The sequence below is a fragment of the Ammospiza caudacuta genome, chromosome 12, assembly GCF_027887145.1.
Source record: "Ammospiza caudacuta isolate bAmmCau1 chromosome 12, bAmmCau1.pri, whole genome shotgun sequence".
In the NCBI taxonomy this organism is placed as follows: Eukaryota; Metazoa; Chordata; class Aves; order Passeriformes; family Passerellidae; genus Ammospiza; species Ammospiza caudacuta.
In genome coordinates this window covers 2,224,645-2,239,720 of record NC_080604.1, presented here as the reverse complement: position 1 = coordinate 2,239,720, position 15,076 = coordinate 2,224,645, and the positions used below count along the sequence as shown (strand labels likewise).

The 15,076-nt window shown below is 49.1% G+C and overlaps 1 protein-coding gene across 6 annotated transcripts in view; it reads left to right on the top strand.

Annotated features, from left to right (window-relative positions):
* IQSEC1 (IQ motif and Sec7 domain ArfGEF 1) overlaps nucleotides 1-15,076 on the top strand; it is a 300,138-nt gene that overhangs the window by 202,668 nt on the left and 82,394 nt on the right. Inside the window, exon 1 of one of the 6 annotated variants that reach the window (XM_058812659.1) lies at nucleotides 8,775-8,897. The exons of the other annotated variants lie outside the window; for them this stretch is intronic. The gene's annotated coding sequence lies outside the window, so the exon portion shown is untranslated. Of the gene's footprint in view, nucleotides 1-8,774; nucleotides 8,898-15,076 lie in introns of those variants that run through there. 6 annotated transcript variants of the gene reach the window in all.

Here is a 15,076-nt window from a genome sequence, read left to right as displayed (position 1 = left end):
TGGGGGTCAGAATAGCAGAGATTTCTGTGCAGCACAGAAATCTGAAATTCTCATTTTCCAGGGCTCCACAGCAGGTGAGATGGGTGTGACTCCAGAGCAAGGAACCTCTGCTTGGCACTCCAATGTCAATGAATTCAGGTTTTTTAGTGCCTCACTCCCAGGCTTTTCCTCATGTCCCTGATCTTGGATTGACAGTTCAACTGAAAAAAAGAAACAAAACCTTCCCCGACCTCACGTGATTTTTACAACTTCTGGTTTGTGACACACTTGAAAACCCCCACAGCAGCATCATCCTGCCTTATCTGTTTCTCTGGGGTTTTAATTGCTGTGGGAAAACTGCCAGGGAGCTCCAAAAAACCCCTCAGGAACTGGAGGAGCTGTGCAGGGGTACCTGTACATCCACACCAACTCCCACAGGTGTTTCCTCTGTTTCTGCTCTTTAATTTGAGGAGTAAAGTCCTAGGAAAAGGAAAGAGAAAATGGGAAAGGAAATTTCAAGGAAAGGGAGAAGAGAAGAGAAAGGCTTTGGAAAGAAATTTCATCTCTTGCTCCAAAATACCTCATTTCATCTATGGAGATGGGGCAGAGCAGTAGCACAGAAGATCCACATTTGTGTTGCACCTGCTACAAGATCTCTGATTTTATAGATCAAGTCCTTTAACACATTATCTGAAAAATGAATCAAGTTCTTGTCTTCATCTTCTGGGAGAGAGTGGGAGGAGGAGCCTGCAGGTAAAAGCCCATCAGACAGAAAGCTCAGAGGGGCAGGTGAAGGAAGGAGCATTTTGCCTGTTAAATCTCTCCTTTAGGCAATGTTGACATTGATGGAAATGTTCTTTTTTGGGTGATTTGTCTGATAGTTTGTGATTGTAAGGCACTGAAAGTCACAAGTTTCTAAAAATGAGTTACAGCTCATAACTTGTGCATTTATTGGGCCTGTGAGGGTCTGTGCTGGGAGCGGGGAAAGCAGCTCAGTGAGAAGGTTTGGGCAAGCCTAGCAGACAGGAAATAGAACTATAAATATTTTTCCCATATTTCCAATATTTTTCCAGTATTATAAATATTTTTCCAATATTTTCCTACAGATTCCTTTAGCCCTATTTCCCTCTCTCTTCCTTTCTGGAATGATGGAAACAGACCCTCTCTTCTTTACTGAGGAGGAGGAGAAAAAGGTGTTTTAAAGTGAATAAAAATTATTACACCCAGATTGAAAGTCAAGGGCTCCATTTCCAGCTCTGGCTGGCTCCTGATGGCTCCTTGGCATGGGGGCACCTCATGGCTCACATTCCAAAGGGCTCTGAAAGGGGAGATCCTGGTCCTGGATGAGGGGCAGGACCCATGTGAGGGCAAGGCCAGGGACCAGTGGGGAACTGAACACCCCCCTCCCAAAATAACCCAACCAAAAACCTAAAAAACTTCCCTAAAAGCCAGGAGGGTTTGGGGATGGATGGGAGTATTGGGTTTTTCCAGCCAGAAATCTTCCTGTCCTTGTCACTGTGCAGCAGCTGAGAGCAGTGTCAAAATCTCAACCTTGCCCCATCTTGTGTGTCTTATCTGCAGAAAAGGGGAAGAAAAGATTTGAAATTATTTTCTTCATAATATTTATCTTTTAATGTCGTTTCCTTGAACTATACAAGACTCTGGTCCAGTCAAAAAATCCACAGAATTGTCCAGCAAAGCAAAAGCTGCCCACAAGATTTTAATCCTGAGTCTACATAAGGTCTGCACTTTCCACTGATCCCTGGGTGGAGTTAAAAGCACTGAGCACACCTGAGTGAGAGGCTCTCACCTGAGCACAGCCCCCCAGCACCTCTGTTCCAGCTGTTGCTCCTTGTAAGAACATAGAAAAATTTCTGTTAAATCCAATTTCCTTTTTATTCTAGGCCAATATTTTCCTTCTGCATTTTTTCCTTTGGGCTGTTCTACATCTGAGTCTCATTTTTTCTGAAAAATTAGTTAAAAACAAAAAAAAAAAAAAAAAAAAAAGCCTGAAAATCTCAATAACAAAGAAAGCAAATCCCAGTGATTCAGATTCAAAACCCTTTTTTCAAGTCCAAGTGCTGTTCCCTGTGAGAAAGAGATGAGCTGCTTTTTGCAAAATGGACCTTGGAAAATGAATTTTATTATGAACCTCTCTCTTTGTAATATGCTTATCTCATTTAGTCACAGTCAAGTATTAAAATTTTATATCAGTCACGACTGTATATTCATGGGCTACAGGTCCTGGGGATGATTTTCTGTGACTTGCATTTTGGACCAGTTCTGAGGAGATACAAATGAGCAGCCTGTGCTGGGAAGGCTTAACAAACTGTAGTTAAATATGGAGAAGTCTTAAAAATTAAATGGAGATTTTGCTCTTTTGTGGCCATAAGTGTAGAAGAGAAAAAAGGCAAACATGAAACAACTGGAGACTGGGAAAAAGGGACCAAATTCATCTTGTTTTCCTGAGGAATGGTCATGTGCAAGTGGGCTCTTTATCTGAGCAAGACATGAGAGGGTTTGCCTGACTCACCTGGTGCTGGGAGCCCCTCAAGGTGCAGCCAAATCACAGCCCCTGCTTCAGTAAGCAATTGAACATAACCATGGTCAGGATATTCCAAATGCAGCTGCCAAGGTTGTGGCAGGAGTGCAGAAGATTTCAGGAACAGCAGGAGGAACTGGGAAGCACCTGAGGTGCAATAGGTGAGAGGAGGTTGCTGAGAACCTTCCCAAGGCCCTGGGGAGGGGAGATGAGGAGCCAGGAGCAAATTCAGTGATAGGGAAGGGTCCTGGAGAGGCTCCCTGGGAAGGGACAGAGCAGAACCCACCAGGGTTTGGTGGAAATGAGCTCTGGAGTTGGGGAGAGCTGGGGAGCATCGGGGCAGGGCTGGGAGACTCAAAACTGGCACGGTGGGAAGGGTTCCTGGACCTGCCCAAATTCCTGGACCTGCCCATCTTTGGGGGATGTGGTGCATGGATAGGGGAGGAAGGAGGGAGCGTTGGCTGAGGGTGATCAGTCCCAATATGGAAGATCAAAGTGGAATCAAACAAATAGCAGAGGTCAAATCCTTGCAAAGCTTGGATATTTAGGAACAATTTCTGCTTGCACTAAACATGATGCAAGTATTAATTCACAGAATCCCAGACTGGTTTGGGTAGGAAGGGACCTCAAAGCCCCTCCAGTGCCACCCCTGCCATGGCAGGGACACCTCCCACTGTCCCAGGCTGCTCCAAGCCCCATCCAGCCTGGCCTTGGGCACCGCCAGGGATCCAGGGGCAGCCACAGCTGCTCTGGGCACCCTGTTCCCATGTTTTATCACCCTCATTGTAAAAAAAACTTCTTTCTTCTATTACATCCCAGTTTATATTGCCCTGAGAGTGTCATCAGCCAACTCTTTGATGCATTTCCTCCAATATATTTGTGTCAACATTTGAATCTGTTTCAGCTTCCCCATGCTGTGATTTCCCAGCTGTGCAGTGTGTGCTGCTCCTGGGTGGATTGGTTTGGTTGTGATCTCTGATTTTGGAGTGCAGTGACTGCAGTCAGGCTCATCCCCATGGTCCCCATGCCCCCCTCAATGTGTGCCCTGCCAGCAATCAAACTTCAGCTGGGAAATAAGGAGAACATGGCTGAGGCTGCCTCGCTAAAGGAATGAACATCTATCAAATAAACTGCAGCAGAGTGACAGAGAGAGTCCCTGCAAGGCCAGGGAAGGGATGTCACGGGGGCCTGTGGTAGCAGGCTCATTCTGAGGGGAGCTGATGCCTTCACCCACACACAAACAAAGGGATCTCTCCTCTGGGAAGGGAGCAGCATTCCCAACAAAGGGGGCAGGGATTGTTCCCATCCCTGGAGATGCCCCACACGTGCTGCAGGGTCTGTGAGTGCAGTTACCAAACTGCAGCAGGAGAGCAGGAACAAACTCCAGGATTGTTCACTGTCACTGCTAAGGCTGCTCAGCATTTGAGATACCACTTGTCTGGGGTTTATTTTTAATGAATGTATGGGGTGTGCAGTGATTCTTCATTTTTAACCAAAATTCTTGCCTCTGACTGTTTTTTTTGCTTTTTTTTTCCTGTGCTTCCCCATCTGTGAAGCTGAGCCAGGGCCGAGGGCTGCGCCCCTCTCAGCAGTGCTCTGAGGGTTGGCAGCTCCTTCCTGCAGTGGGGAATGTCTGATCCCATCTCAGGGGCTGCACTAGAGCCCCTCTCTGCAGAGCCTCAGACCTCAGGAGGGGACAGCAAGGGGCAAAGGCACCTCCAGCAGCACAGGGACCTCCAGCAGCACAGCTCCAGTCCAGCATGGAGCTGCCCACAGCCACTCACTCACTGCTGTTCTGCCTCCAAAACAGCCAGGATCAAAATTAAAATATATACAGGGAACATATTTCTCTATTTCCCAGGTTTTCACAGGGCCCAGCTGAGCTTTGTTTCAGTCCCCAGCAGTTTCCCCTCTTTGCAGATGAGCTGGAAGGTTCAGCTATGGATTCATCTCTGCTTCCACAGGCAGCAGCAATGAAATCATCTGCCTTGATGTTCTTGCATATCTCCATTGCTGTGCTAAATTATTGCCAGCAATGTAGCTGAAGCTGCTCTCTGTCCTCTAATTCCCAGCCCTCTGTGCTGTGATTTCTTACCTCTTGCCTGGGCATTATTCTAAAGGTGATGGAAATGGCACTGTGGGTGTCAGCACATAGGTGCTACCTTCAGCTCTGCTTTGGCAGTCACTAGTCCAGAACGAAAGGAAAAAAAAAAAAAAAAAAGACTTAAAAAATTAAATCATGAGAGATGATGGTGAAAAAATCACAGTGCAAATGAGCTGCTCAGGAGTGATTTCATTTTGACCCCTATAACTCTCAGAGGCCACAGTTGTTGCACCCAGCAGGTAACATTTGCTTGAGTTAATCTGCTTTTATTAATATGCTGGTGGAGGGAAGGTTTCTGAATTCATGAAGGTTCCAAGACCTTTTGCAGTTGTATTTATGGGCTGGAGAACCATCCTGGCCAGGACAGCTCAGGACACTTACAGGGTATTAAATCCATCCTAGCCCTGCAGTGCTGAGCTGGACAGGCCAGGCTGGAGGGTTTTGTTTTCCTCTGGGCTGCAGAACCGAGGCAGTGTCTGACCATGGTGCCATGTGCTGGGCTGAGCTTTCCCAAGGAAACAAAGGAAAGAGGAATTGCTGGAATGGCTCACTCAGCCATGGTGGCCCAGGAGGTGCCCTGGCCCTCAGCAGGGCTGGCGCAGAACCTGCTCTGGCTGGGGAGAAGCTGGGAATTGTGTCCTTAGGCTGTGATAAATGTGAAATACACAGGCTGTGTGAAATACACTGTCTGTGCCCGGGGGCTGGAGGGCTGGGATGGGGATTTTTTTCAGTGGCCCATCCCAAACCTGCCATATCCCAAACCTGGCCCATCCCAAACCTGTCATGTCCCAATCCTGGCCCATCCCAAACCTGCCATGTCCCACACCCTGGAAGGTAGGCACACAGGATGGCAGCTCTGAGCCGGAGCTGTGGGAGCTCAGGGGCAGGGAGGAAGCACAGTTCAGACTGATTCAGGCCCTTTCAGCTGCAATTTGCAATCTGCAGCCAGTCAAGGCAAAGCTTCCTGACACTTTTATCTTGTCTGTGGGCTGCTTTAGGACAAGGGTAATTCTGATAAATGCTGGTTAGGATTTCCATGGCTTTCCAGGAGTGAAGGAAAGTGATGTCAGAATTGCGTGGTGTTGAGCTTTGTCTGCTTTGCCTTTGAGGGAGAACTCCCCTGAGAAGGTGCTGGACTTTTAGCTGATGTAAACGTGCAAATGATGCTGTTTAAAAGCAAAGCAGCCACTCCAGTGTCACTGCGCAACTTTTATCAGGATTTCTGCAAACTCTGCCCTTCCTGGGCCCAGAGCCCTTTTGGCTCCTCAGCTCTGCCTGGCTTTCCCGTGGCTTGTGCCTCATCCCAGGTGTCTGAGCTCCACTCTGGGAGCTTTTCTGCCTCTGAAGGTCAAAATCCTCGTGGTGACATCACAGCTGATGTGCTTCCAATCGGGCTGAGCCCACGGAGTCCTGTGAGGTTCCAGGGTGCAAACATGAGGAGAAGTGAATCAGCTCTTACGAAACAATGACCTCCTCCAGCTCCCAAACAGCCTCAGCAGTGCAGCAAAAATAACAGCAAGAACCAAGCTGTTCCCAGAGTGGAGAGGGATCAGGTTTGCAGCTCTGAGGGAGGAGGAGGATGGACGCCTTCCTCCAGCCAGCCCAGCCAGCTCAGTGCTCACTCCAGCTCCAGCTGCAGCCTTGGTACTCTTGGGTTTTATTCTAATTATTGCAGCAGTGATGGAACTTGTTCTTACCAACATGGATTTCAGTAACATTTTGCACTTATTCAGCATCTTTGCATTGAAAATCTCAGAAGTGCTGAACAGACGGCAGTGGAAATCATCTTCAGTTTTTCCTCAGGGGAAGCTGAAGCAGGCTGGTAAGGACCTCTGGTGTGGATTGATAGTTCTCTGATTTTGGAGAGGCAGCACATTCAGATTTTTTAGGGTTTTTTTGCTGTTCTTTCCCCCCCTCTTTACTGGGAATCTTTCCAGGAGGATGCAGGAGGTGCCTCAGTCACTGGGAAGATGTCTGAGATTTTGGGCTGCTGTGTTTGACCTTGAACCCTGCAGGGAGAGCTGTGTGCTCTCAGGGACAGACTGCATGGCCAGGATGAGGAAGGGGATCCCAGATCCCCTCTCTGCAGCAGGGGCTCCCATCCAGCAGGACTCACACAGGAGATGGGTCCTGCCTGCTCTGGGGGCTTGGGCTCTGCCAGAGCAGCACCTGAGGAGGGTGAGGAGACAGGAGCCCAGCACACAGAGCTGCTCCTGTACCCTCTGTGTTTCTGGACCTCCCTTCCCAGCTGAATTCCCACCCTCCTGGCTCTGCGGGGCCACATTCCCATTCCCATGGCCCTGCAGGGAGCCCATCTGGTGGCCAAGGCTTTGTCCCATGCACACCTCAGCTCCAGGCCCCTGGAACACCACATTTCTCCTACAATGGAATGACATTTCTCCTTAAAGGGATGAAACATCCTCTATATCTCCTGAAGCACCCACTCCATGCAGAGGAAAGCTGAAAGCTCGGGGAGATGGGGGTGTGGGAAGGAGCATCCCTGGGACAGCAAACTGGAGAGATGTCCTGTCCCTCAGGAGGGACCAGGACGACAATGAGGGAAGGAGAGGGAACAGCCAGCAGACGAGCCAGAGGGGTTTGAGACTGGGTTTGGGACTGGGTTTGGGACTGGGTGCAGCCCCTGGTCACCAGAGGAGGGTTTGTCACGAGGGGAACACCTCCTCTGTCAGTCCTGAGTCACCTTTCTGCTGAGCTCCCCAGCCCTTGGAAGAGCTTCCAGTACCCTGCAGTGACTCTGAAAGTCACCATTAGTGATGCCAGCCCTAAAAACGAACAGAGCTGAATGAAATGCAGTGATTTTATCAGCAGAGAAGTAAGAACTGAGGCAGTTCACAGAAACCCTTTATCAGATTTGAGAAAAGGGCTGTAAAAGCCTCGAGCTCTGAGTGCAGCCCAGCTGAACCTGTGGTATTTGTGTCCCAGACAGGGACAGGGCACTTCCCTACCCCTGGCTAGAGGCAGTCAGTAGGATGCTGCATCATCACACAGATGCTGCACAGATGTCTGACAGGTAGGAGAGGCTGCATGAAGTCCTTCAGATGCTGTTTCTGTTGGATTTTACTCCTAAAGTCAAGCTCCTGACCTGCCACCTCTTTTGCAAAACTCCAGAGAAGTAGTGGAGAAATTCTTGTTCAAAAAATTTCCTTTTCAAGGGATTTCTCTGTGAAAGTGGAAAAGATCTGGCAGGTGGTTGGACAGACCTTGGTTTACTGTTTTATTACATGTGTGTAGTTTGCTGCTGTTTGAACCATGACAACTGGTGAGCATCACTGGAAGAGTCTGTGCTGAGACTGTGCTAAAGAGCACATGTGAAAACTTCACCCAAGTTTGACCAGAAACAGCAAAAACAGAGTTAGTTTTTAAGTAATCCATGACTTTAAACCCTAAATTTCTCAGGGCTGCCCTGCACCCAGAAACACCTGGGTGTTGGTGTTCATCTGGGGATGGGTTCAAGCTGCACTGAACTGCCCCAGCAGCACAAGCACAGGAATTTCAGTGGTACAGGAGATGACTTTGCAGGAGAGGAGAGGTGGGGTAAAATTGCTTTCCCTGGGGGGAGGAGAAGCCTGACCCACACATTTTTGAGAGGGAGTGTAAAACAGACCAGGCTGGGGGTCTGACAGGGAGGAGGGTGGGAGCCTTCCTCCAGTGTGCCCTGCACTGAGCTGCCCAAGGCAGGGGCACGTTCAGGGAGCTCGGAGGGGCTGATACATTCCTGCCTGCTCCAGCGGGGTTTAAGAGAACAATCCACAGGAAAAATAATCATTAATAGAATTACAGTCAGGAGACAAAACACTTTCTGCTTGGGCGTGAAAGTTGCGCCACGGCATTCTGCCGCTTCTGCATCGCCGGTATCGTTGCAGACCGCGAGCCGCGAGTTGCTAATAATAATAATAATAATATCAAAAATAACAAAAATAAGGATACCAGCGCTCCATTTTGGGCCGGCAGCGCGGGGGGCCGGCGGTACCTGGCGCCGGGCTCGGCGCTGGCTCAGCTCGGGCTCTGGCAGCCGCTCGGCAGCGCTGCAGGGCTGGCGGGGCGCTGACCTTGCAGCGAGTGCGGCTGTGCCCGCACAGCTGCTGGGCTGGGCTGGGCCGGCCCCGCGCACCATGCTCGGCACGGGAGCCGAGCCGAGCCGAGCCGAGCCCGGCCAGCCCCGGGCGGCTCCCGGGGCGCATCCCCCGCGCAGGGAACCCAGGCGGCCGCACCTGCCCGGGCACCGCAGCCCGCGGAGCGATGGAGGCAGAGGTGGGTGAATGGTGAATGGTGATGCACTGCAGAAGTTGCTGCAGCGGGAGCTTCGCTACGGGCGTGATTCAATGTGTCGGGCTGGCTGCGGGGGGAAATGGGAATAAATTCTGTTTCTGCGTGTATCGGGCTGGGGGAGGCGAGCCCCGGCGTTCCGGGTGCAGCAGATGACATTTTCTAATTATACAGCTTTCTGTAATGCCTGAAGTAGTCATGTACGAAGGTTTTGCTTCCCCGGTAATGACAGAGAGCCAGGCTTTTCAAGGCAGAGCTACTCATTTAACTCGCTGGAATTAAGGGAATGTCGTGTTTCATCCCTATAAATGCATATCAAGTTCTCAGCAGAAAAATAAGGGTGTTAATCGTCGCAGCTGATGTGCTGTGTTATGTAGATTGCTGGCATTGATTCCAGGCTGGAGGTTCGGGTTTCTTGTTTGCATTTAGTCAATCGAGCCCGTGCCCACCCTGAATCCCTTCGGGTGAATTTCTGTTGATTTTGTTGCTGGATGTATTTATTCTTCTTTGTGTATGTGCCCCTAAATAAATCAGCAGGACAATAAACAATCCTACGGCAGAGGGAGCAGAGTGTTTCGGTTCCATCGCTGCAATCCATGCAGTCGGGGAAGGAGGGGTTTATGCAAACCATGAGTGTGGTTCAGGTGGATTAAATCGATCTCTGGCCGTGCTGTCCATGGGAAGGTGCAGATCCATGGAACAGACATGGGAATGGATTCTCAGCAGAGTTCCCCGAGCACAGCCCTGGCACTGCCCATAGGTGCTCTCTCCTTATGTAAGGGCTGGGATTTAGGGGGCTTCATTTGTTTTTTATAGCTCTTAGTGCATGTAATATATTTCTTGGGCTTAATACATTTTTACAACAATTTTTCTAATTCCTGTCAGAGTCATTGGGTTTAAGAGATATTAGATTAGTGATAGTAGATTAATATATCTTTATTTTAATGAGGTACCAGTTAGGTGGGACTACTTTGGGCTGCCCGTGTTCCCTGAAATGCAGAATGGCTGGAACAGGGCAGCAGGAATCCGAGCTCAGCTCCGGGCAGAAGTTACAAATTCCCATTAAAAACCCAAGGTCTGGAGGAGCTGCTCATCAGAAAGTCACGGGATCACAGCTGATGCTGTCAGGCTTTGCACAGCAGTTTGACTGGGACATGGTGATCTTATGGAGCTTTTAATTGCCACACGCAGCTGGAAGTAAAGGGATGAAAAACCCCCTGAAGGCATAAGCTGAGTTAAAATTCACAGAGTGCTGTTTTATGGGATCTTCAGGGGCAGAATGGGACATGCCCTGGCCTGTCATAGGCTCACTGACATGAATGGAGCAGAGTTTCTGTGCTGTGGAGCAGGGCTGGGTACGAGCCCTGGGGATTTGGAGCTGAGTTCTGAGCACAGTGAGGGTTCATGGGCAGAGGTCTGGGGTGGGTTGGCAGTGCCATGGAAATCTGGGGGTCTTTAGGCAGATTGGGAGGTGCCAGGTGGCTTAAGGGCTGCTTGGGCTGAGGCATTGGCACGGGGAGAAGGTCACAGGGACACCAGCTCTGAGCTCTCCCCTGCTCCTGTGTTTTCCTTGGGCAGCCCAGCAATGTGGGCACTGCTCTTCTCCTCAGCCAGGGCAGGACTTTGACAAGCGCCTGCCAGGGTCTGTGCTGGGTTCCTGAGGGATGGGTGACTCACCTCATCTGTGTGCAGCATCCAGGGCTCCACCAGCAAGAGAGAAACTCTGCTTTGTGCTTTTTAAAGTGCTTGAAGAAGAGAAAAATACTGCTTAATACCACTGAAAATTACCTTTCCTCCCCACTAAGCTATCATTTGGTTTCAAACACAGTACCATTTGAAAGCAATAATCTAGGGGGTTTTTTTCTAATATTTTTTAAAATAAATAAGTTAAAACAGGGGCTTTGTCAGTTAAATGGTACCAAAAGATATTGGTCTGCAGCCTAAGGAAAAATCGAGGTCTTGAATTTATAAATTCATATTTATATATAATGCATAAATATATAATTTAAAAATGCATTGCAGTCATGCCTTTTTAAATTATATATTAAAATATATATTATATATACTTGTATATAATATATATATTTGTATATATATATATACAAAGACAGACAGATAGATAGATAGATAGATAGATAGATAGATATGATATACAAGTGGTTGTAGTTATACCTGATCAGGTATTTGAAGATCCAGAGCATGTTTTTGTCTTTTCTGTAACCTGGACAGTAAAGGCTGTGCATGTTGGGTGTGAAAGTTTGGTATTCCATACACAAATTGAGGGGGAAACTGGGGGCCCTGAGGTCCTTCTTGCTGAAATGCTGAATTCCTGGAGGGCAGGGGCTCGAGGCAGGTCCCACTCCCAGCCAAGCCAAACCCTGCAGGAGCTCTGGGGAAAGGGAACAGCCCTGGTGCTGAGGGACAGCCCAGCAGGAAAGTTGGATTTTGCTTTGAGACTTCTCCCAGGAGCAGTCTCTGCATTGGTTAGAGGGGACTCCTTCAGAAGCAGGAATTGAGATTTGGCAAAGCACAGAAGGTTGCCAGGCTGCTGTGCTGTGCCCATTGCAAAATTCACCTCCTGAAGGTGAAAAACAAATTCGCCTCCTGAAGCATGAAAAGGGAGATGACAGGAAAAGAAACAACGTGGAAGAAAAAAAATTGCTTTTCAGCAAGGGAAAACTGTATGTCCATGCCTCCTGCAAGAAACAGCTTAGCTGGCTGCTTCCTCCAACAGCTGCATTCACCAAAGTGAAAAATCCTGCTGAAATTCAGTTTAATCCAGACTCCTCATTCCTTTAGGTCTCTGAAAAAAAATTCACAGACTGTGTACATGTGAGGACTGAGCAGCCTGGAGTTTAGGAAGAGTTTTGGGCACTCAGAAGTTTTCTGATGTGAGCAGTGGGAACATGGACCAAGGAGATGCTGTCAGGGGGGAAATACCTTTTCCAGCAGGAATTGCTGGTGTGGGAGCTGCAGTCCCTGCTCAGTGTGGAGGCATCCACAGGGCCAGGACTGGGCTGTGCTTTGGAGGAGGGGGAGGAGAGGTAAATCTGCTGCCTGGTACCATTTTGTCTGTTGTGATAGCTGGCAGATCTGGAGCTGCAATAAGAACTCCTTCATATTTAATATCAGCCCTGAGGTGCCTGTGCCACAACCTTAGGGAAAATAAATTCCATGGACAATGAATCAGATCCCTGGTGAACAATCCTGGGTTTGTGGGCTTTGCTGGGTTTTGTTTTGCTCCACAAAAACATAAATAAAGGTATTAAATCAGAACTACGTAGATTTTCCTCCTGAAATGATTTTTATAAACATTTGCTGATTGAAATGCACAGCACAGGCACCCATAGCACAGATGCAAATGTCTTCATTTTCCAGATGGAAAGACTGAGGGAGAGGAAAGGAGAGAATGATTTGTTCAGCTGCACGGGAAAGTTGATATTAGAGGCAGAGTTGGGTTTTAGAAACCTTCATTTCAGTTCTGTGCTCTGCCAGCAGCCTGGGAGCACTGGGCAGGATCAGTTTCATGGGCTTGGTCCATTTGTACAGGTGTGGTTTGTGTGTATGCACGTGAGATGTGCCCAGCACAGCCCCTGGCAAACACTTTGGGCTCTTTTGGGCACGAGCAGCTCTCGAGGTGAGTTCCCCTCAGTGCTTGCAGAGCTGACAGGATAACTGGGGTGGCTGTAATCACGGGTTCCACGTGACAGCACTGACTGCACCCTGCTCCTTCTGGTGTGCTTAAAACCCAGGGGAGCTCAGCTGCACTGCCCTGCACTCCCATAGTGAGCACAGCAGTCAAAATAGCACCAAAAGCACTGGAAACAACCAATATCTGCTGCACACAGGGAAAGGACACTCAGGAAAAGGATCTTTCCCAGTCCTCCCAGTTTTCTCAGGCATTAGTGCAGTGCTGAAGTCACAGTGCAGAGGCAGAAGGCATCAGCAGCACAGCTGTGGTGGGATCACCCTGAAGGACAAAACCCTGGATATTTCAGGGGGTGGGCTGTGAACAACTCCTTGGGCTCCAGGCAGAGCCTTTCATACCCATGTTGTCCACTCCAACAGTATTTTCCTAAGATTTTGGCCAAGATTTGGATCAATTGAGATTCTTCAAGGCAGTAATCAGCAGAGGAGAAGGCAGGGATCAAAGAGTGTGGCTGGCGAAATGGCCTGGTGTGTGTTTATTGTGTTACTCAGAGTGTGCAGTGAAGGCTGTTGGTTCAGCTGTGTATCCCTTCCAGGGGCTTCACCCAGAGAATATTCTTGGATTCAGTTCCAAAAGGGGAAAAAAATTGTATTTCCTTTTAGACACGCTCTCTTTTTCCTTGTTTGATAGCTGCTGCCAAAGAGGGGTGGCCTCAGATGTGTTTCTTTCCAGCAAAGGGCCACAGGAAAATATTTCCTGGTAACCAGACTTTACTAGTTGGATACTATTTGTGGGACATGTTAAAGTAACCATGATGCTTTGTATCTCTTGATTAACGTGATGAATAGCCCAATGGAAACATAAAACACCATTCTGTTATCAGTAACAGAAGTGATGAGGTGGGGAATGGGAAGGGCAGAACAGCACCCTGGTTTAGGTGTCAGGGCATAAGGCATTTGTATCCCAGAGAGGAACTTATCATGGGCCCTTATGCTCCTAAATCAGTGGCACATGTGAATTTCTAAAGCATTGCTGGGGGATCAGTGATGGTAACATTAACCTGCTGAGCCAAGTGTGGAAGGCTGGCTGGAAAGGAAATGAGCCAAAGAAAATCATTGTGGGATTAAATTTCACCCTGCTCTCCCTCCTTCCCTTCCTGTTTGTGGTTGCTGTGTCCCTGTTGTCATGGACTCCTCTTTAGTGCCATTTGTTTGTCTCTTCACCCACCTGGACTTTGCCTCTCCCCAGAGCTCCTGCCTGGTGCTCCCTTCACCTCCTCCCTCCATGGCTGTGTTGGCTCAGCACCATCCAGAGCTTCTGCTCACCCTGCACAGCCCCTGAGGGCCAGGAGTGTGCCAGGAGTGTGGGGTGTAGGATTGATGGGGGTAGGATGGTGGGGATGGATGGAGAGCAGAGATCTCTGCAGCCAGGTCAGGAACTTGGGGTTTATTGCACAGGGCCTGGGTGCAGGGGCCTACTGGGATTTGTGGTTTATTGCACAGGGCCTGGGTGCAGGGCCCTGCTGGGATTTGGGGTTTATTGCAAAGGGCCTGGGTGCAGGGCCCTGCTGGGATTTGGGGTTTATTGCACAGGGCCTGGGTGCAGGGCCCTGCTGGGATTTGGGGTTTATTGCACAGGGCCTGGGTGCAGGGCCCTGCTGGGATTTGGGGTTTATTGCAAAGGGCCTGGGTGCAGGGCCCTGCTGGGAGCTGCAGCCACAGCTCAGAGCAGGCTGAGAGAAGAGAGGGGGAGAGAGGGTGAGAGGGTGAGAGAGTAAAAGCATAAGAGAGTAAAAGGCAAGAGCTAAGAGGCAAGAGTAAGAGAATAAAAGTAAGTGAGCAAAGTTCTCGTTACAATACAATAAATCATCTTCTGTGTTGAATATTCTGATTTTCACTAACTAGTCTAGTACAACATACAAATCCTACAGCATTTACATACAGCATATAAGAATCATTACATTACCATACTGTGTTACATTTTAAACCCTAAAACTCCTCTTTAGACCCCTTCTGCCAAGCTGGCAGGGTCTGCTCAGACTCTTAGACCTGCCTGCAAGAAGAGGGTCTTGTTTCATCAAAAGGGGATTACCTTCAGCTGGCCACACCATTGTTTTCCAGTTGTTCACTAACTAAGGTATCTCAGAGCTTGCTTTCATTTCAATCTCGCTTATTGTTTCTATATTCTCAAAATCCTTTGCCAAGCACATATTTATAAGGCTTTCCTGTTTCACCTTCCCCAACAGTGGGGTGGCCCAGCTTGCCAGGGAGGACAGGGAGCCTTGGGAGCAGGTGGTGCTGCAGGTGCCCAGCCTGGATTCCAGAGGAATCCGCTCTGAGGAGCTCCCAGGGGTGGCTGTGCAGAACTGAGCTGGCCATGTCCAACCCTGTCAGCACAGAGCCCACAGAGCTCACACAGCTCCTGTTCCAGACGTGGCTGCAGTGCTGGGCAGGGCACAGAACACCAGAGGACTTTGTTCCCTCCCAGGTGCTGGCTCAGGTGCTCCACAGCCCGA